Source organism: Tasmannia lanceolata, unplaced genomic scaffold (assembly GCF_043159265.1).
Source record: "Tasmannia lanceolata isolate RefF3 unplaced genomic scaffold, GAP_Taslan_0.1 ptg000018l, whole genome shotgun sequence".
Lineage (NCBI taxonomy): Eukaryota > Viridiplantae > Streptophyta > Magnoliopsida > Canellales > Winteraceae > Tasmannia > Tasmannia lanceolata.
Window position 1 is genome coordinate 65605123 of NW_027518695.1, and position 5823 is coordinate 65610945.

Sequence of the window (5823 nt, forward strand, 5' to 3'; positions counted from 1 at the left end):
CTCTTCTAGTGTAGAAGAGAAGTCATAATTACATTAGAGGGTGCTATCCGACGTAAAAAAGGGCAGAACATATGACGCAGCAGAGATCCGACGGAAGCTTGAGTTCAAGCAGATGATCCAAAAGTTGGTGATGTAGGCCAAGCTCCATTTCCTCACTCTAGGTTGAAGGAAAATTCCAATTAACTAATGACATTCCAAAACCTAAACCATTTGACCTTGGTCCAGCTCAATTTGAAATGCTACTTTCTATGAATAATAAACTCAAACAGTTGGTAGGCACTAAGGCTTATCACATCAAGAGCTTGCTATTAGAAGTCCACTATTCTTGAATCCTTGAGTAGATAATATTCTATTTTTAAGAAAAATGGGCTTAATAGATGGATTTGATTTTGTCTTTCAATCTTAAGAAAGTAGATAATTAATTATTCAAAAACTAATGAGCAAGTCAGAATTATATGGGTGGTTTTCAAGGCTCTCAAGAATTATATGGGTGCTACTTGTATTTATACAATTAAAGCTTTCTTTGAAGATCTTGAAGTTGATTTTTTTGGTTTCCTGTTACAAAAATTGTAGGTTTCATATAAATTTAGAATGCCGGATATCACAGAGATCGTGCTTTTCAATGTTCCTCCAATCGTGTAGGTGTGGTTTTTAATAAATAATATAATGCAGTGGATTGTGAAATCATTTTTTGAAAGAATTCAATGCTTAATTAGGCTATTATTAGTTTCACTCAATGTGCCACTTCGTGTAGGAAAATGGTTACAAAGCTGGTGATGTGTTTATTAAAAGAATTGTAGCCAAGGCAGGGGACTTTGTGGAAGTGAGATTTCCCCTCATATTGGTTCATTCAATTTTAATTTCTCTAAGGGCCTGTTTGGATACCTCAGATTTTGTATTTGGATTTGGAATTGAGTTTTCAGTACAAAATGAATAGATCTGCCAGCTCATGTTTAGGGAGACAGTGAGGGAAGGGTTTAATTCTTGCTGCAGGGAAGAGGTTGAGGAGCCAAGAGGGTGAAGGAAACTGAGAGATCTGTGGATTTCCAATTTCTTATTTCCGCAGCTTATTTGGAAATCTGATTTTTTTCACTGTCAGTCATTGAATTAGGAATTCAAGGATTTGATCGGGATCCAAATGTCAACACAAAAGGGCTGCAAATGTGAGAATTCCAAATCAAAATCTTCTCGGCATCCAAACGGGCCCTAAGATCTTTTGTCCTGTGTCTGATGCTAACTACATAACACGTATGTGCTTTCTCGCTTTTTAGGCTCATGATGGCAAATTGATGGTGAATGGTGTCTTGCAAGATGAAGATTTCATTTTGGAGCCACTCGCTTACGAAATGGATCGAGTGGTATTTTCTCATTCCACACATCCCAATACAAGTTTAATTTCTAGTTATCTTGTGCAAAATTGAGCGAGAGTCCCATTTTCTGCATGATCTTAAAATAATAATAAATAAACAAAAAGTTGAGACTGTTGATTATAGACTACCACGGGGCCACTTTTTTTTTTTTGGATGAACATCAATGTGCTGCTTTCTTCCCTTGTTTTATTGTTGTTGCTATATTGAATAAAATGCCTATTTCTCAAAAAAATAAATAAAATCAATGTGCTGCTTTATATTCAAATTCTTTCTGCACCTTCTCTAGATTTTAGATTTAGGTAAAGCTGCTGTTATTTCTCTTTCACATAATTGGAAGAAGCTAAAGAGGTAGCTGTTTGTTCAGCTCGAGAGTATGTAAGTGTAGATGCATTGAGTGTGGGGCAATCACCGTCTCATGCTCAAGAGTTAATAAACTTGATAGACCCTATTAAGCAAGCTCTTGAGCTAATGTTTCTCTACTGAACATCGATTATTTTATGTTTTTGTACAGCTTGTTCCTGAAGGCTGTGTGTTTGTGATGGGGGATAATCGCAACAACAGCTTCGACTCTCACAATTGGTATGTCCTGGAATCACCAACCTATGGAAATCCCGTTAATGATGATGATGAGATGGGCACATTAACACTAAAATGATTCTTATTAGCTGGAATTTATACAGATAAACAAAGGCTTTACTATTTCTGAAGTTCTTCACAGCAGTATTTGTTGGACCTGACTTACTTACACTTGAATTTATTTTCAGGGGGCCACTGCCGGTTAAATTCATTTATGGTAGATCCATCATTCGGTATTGGCCTCCTTCTAGAATATCTAGTATCATTTATGAACCCGAAGCGGAGGAGAGTGCTTTAGCAATTTCATGACCATCGAACTTATCCAATTTGAGGAAAATCCCAGAGGATGTCCCATAAATTTTACTGCACCATGGTTCTCTTTCTTCCTCTTTTATTTGTTATGGCGATAGCCTTGGACATATATATTCGAGTATCCATTTTGTTCATGCGACCCATTCATGGACATGGACATGTTTGGAGGATACATCTTAGTGTGGCATTATTAATTTTATGTCATTAAAATTTATGTAGAGGCAAACAGAGGCAAGTAATGCAGGTATTCAGTTTGAACAAAGCCTCTTTTTCGCAGGATTGAGATTAAACTTGCAAATGGTGTAATTAATTCACTTTTGTGATGGCATTCTAGAATATGTGGATGATTTCTTTTGGACTCTGTCTTTGTATCTCTTTCCATTTTTCTGGAAGTGAGTAATTAGGGTAAGCAAGTTAAAGGTAAGACAATGAAAAAGGTTGGATAAGTCCACAGGGGGGTTACTCCTATCCATTTTCGTATTTGATTTTAGTTCATTGTATATTTGTATATTACTTAGAACAGGTGCTGATCCTGGATTGGGAGATACATAGATGAGCTGTCTATGTATTTGGAGAATGGGCTAGCAGTTTTGGGCCTTTCGCTGCTTATTTATTGCATTCGAAGGGATGCCTCATCGCCTGTAATGTGAGTCATGTTTATCTCTTAATAAATAGTTACTTTTACAAAAAAAATAAATTCTGATAGTATCTTCATAAACATACCCATGCAAGGTCACTTATTCCTTCCTGATCTCTTTGCAGGTGATCCTTGGAAGAAGATGGTGGTTCCTTTTCAGTAATTATAAACTATGGAAGAAGATGGTGGTTCCTTTTCACTATTTATAAAACTCTAGGCAGATAGTATCTGCCCAGGTTTTGATCTTCCCAAGGCCTTCTTGCTGGTCTACTCGTTTCTGAATTCATCAAATAATTCCCATTCTTTCATATCTTCTTGCAACCAGTATAATTGATTCCCACAATCAACTCGTGAAATATCAGCGGAAAAAAAGAATTTGAATTTCAATTGTGATCTCAATCCAACCTAGTCCAGAGTCCTTTTCTGGCGTCAACCCTCTGATCTTTTCACCTCAATTTAGCCATTGCATCTCACCTCCCTGCAGTTGCATAAAGATTTGAAATGAATGTGCGGCAACATCCTCTGGTTTAAAATAGTGTCAAGGGTGGAAGCAGAGAGGCTGAAGCCTCTTGTGGTGAAGAAGATAAAAACCTTTGTCTCACAGATTCAGCTGCAAGAAGTAATCTGATGTCTAATGTGTCGTTTATAAAGTTCCCTTCTGTTGTTCCTCCTAAGGCTGTCATTGGATGTGAAGTGGTAGAGAAAATGGTAATCATATATTTGAGAATGTTTGGTAGGTTTATGGGGATGAAAAATGCAGTTTTGTTGTTTACCTGTTTGTATTCTATCTCTTGACATATAAAGAGGAGAATGCTTAAACGGAATGTGGAGCTGTTTTCTTTGCTATGGTTTTGTAAAAGAACACTCCTTTCATGGAGAAGTAAGCATTTGAAGTTGCCGTAAATGAGTGTTTGCAGTATTTTATAATCCGTATGTTAGCGAAAGAAAAAATAACCGTTGATTTTTTGGTTCCTTCATCTTACGCACCCCTCATCATTTTCTATAAGGTCAATGGTCTTGATATCATATAAATTCTTCCTGTTGAACCCAAAAATTTCTTTTTAATATTGACCCTAAAACTGACTTTCCGTAGTGGCTTTCTTAGGACCCACAAGTTTAGACCTCATAATTTTTATGTTGGGGGCCTCCATTATTCATGTCACATATTGATGGGTGCGGCCCACCATTTTACACCTCATGTATCGATATGGTAGGACACTCCATCTCTACCCAAACCTATGCATATGGTGTGGCCCACAGTTTTACACCCAGGAGTGGGCCCACCATCTTAGTTAAATTCATGACTACTGTGGGCCCACTATTTTACGCTTTGATAGTGGGTCAATATTTTGATAAGGTGGGCCCCACCAACTCAACTTCAATCCATGGATTGTGTGAGGATCAACATCCTACCTCATGTTTTGATTGGGTCAATGTTTTGATAGAGTGGGTCCCACCAGCTCAAAAATGGGACCCACCCACTCAAAAACCAATGCATAGGATGAGGGCCAACATCATACCTCATGGTTTGACGGGGTGAGGCATTATGAATCCTAGGAAGAGAACTAGAAAGAAGTGAAAGAAGCTCACTCAGTAGTACAGTCTCATTGAGTCGGAGAGGAAGCATAAATCACCACCCTATGCTGGGGCATAGTAGGTAATATAGGCATCATCCTGGCCAACATCAGTCATGCATACCGAAGAAGACCTTAAGATACTTTTTTTGTATTTGAAGTAGATACAAATGACCAATCTAGCCTTTTTTAAAGATTTGAAGGCAGAATTGGATTTGAATTATCATGAAGACGCATTAAAATTAAAGGTGGCAAATTGGCCGTGCCGTGCCGACATGGAATGAAAAATACTCGGCCTGCACGCTAGGCATGGCGCGACACGAAAGCTTCATGGGCGGTGCCGTGCCGGCACGAATTGGTAAGTGGTTAGGCACGACACAGCCCGGGGCCCACTCGTACTATCCCTTGTCGCGTCGGGCTGTGCTGGCCCACTATCTTTGGGAAAAAAATTCTGAGAAAATATATTACATGGAAAAAATTTTCTTTTCATAATTTAGAGGGAAATAATTGGGGTGCAACTTGGGTCGGGTCAGGTTGAGCTTTTGCTTAAAAAAAGAATAGGAATCAACCCGAACCTGACCCGATTTTAAGGTAAAAGCTCAACCCAATTTCCCAAAAATCGACCCAAGTTGCACCCTTAGAAATAATATGATTAAGTTATTTAAATATTGAATGAGGTTGGTCAAGTTATTTTTGTTGGTGTGTTAAAAGGTAGGAAATTTTCGAATATTTTTCCTTTCCAAACTTTCCAAGGTAGGAAAAAAGAAAATAATGTATTTTGGTGAATAAAACATAAAAAAATATTTTATTTTGCAAAAAAATCTATAGAAAATGAGTAAATCAAGCTCTAGAAAATTCATTTTACATGGGAAAAATATTTTAAATTTAGAATTCAATGTGCTCGGAATATTTATCTAGGAACCGGGGCGGCACCTTAAAATTTTATTAATATAAAAATTTATTACAAGAGGACATAGAACTTTGCCTCTAACACAACAAGATATAATGGGAAAAAAATCAAGTAAAATTACATTCTGGAATACAAATTGGAAATTACAACTTAAAAATTCAAATTCTTCATCAATCTTCAGACGACTCGGTTGAGTCATCTTCTTCTCTTCTTCTTTGCGCTCTATCATCTGCATCCAACCACTAATTGAGGCACACGCATACCTCTAATGTTTTTGTGCCATTCTGCTCCAACTGTCCTCTATGACCCTATTACCTGCACTAAAAGCAGACTCCGATGCTACTATGGACACCGGAGGGTTAGTAGATCATGTAGCATGGTGGATAGTACTGGATATTTTTTTTATGTTCTTTCCACCATTTCAAAACATCAAAACTCTCCCAT

The 5823-nt window shown here is 37.5% G+C and overlaps 1 pseudogene; it reads left to right on the forward strand.

Moving 5' to 3' along the window:
• Positions 1-436: 436 nt before the first annotated feature.
• LOC143850617 (putative thylakoidal processing peptidase 2, chloroplastic) lies at positions 437-2255 on the forward strand (annotated as a pseudogene).
• Positions 2256-5823: the final 3568 nt, after the last annotated feature.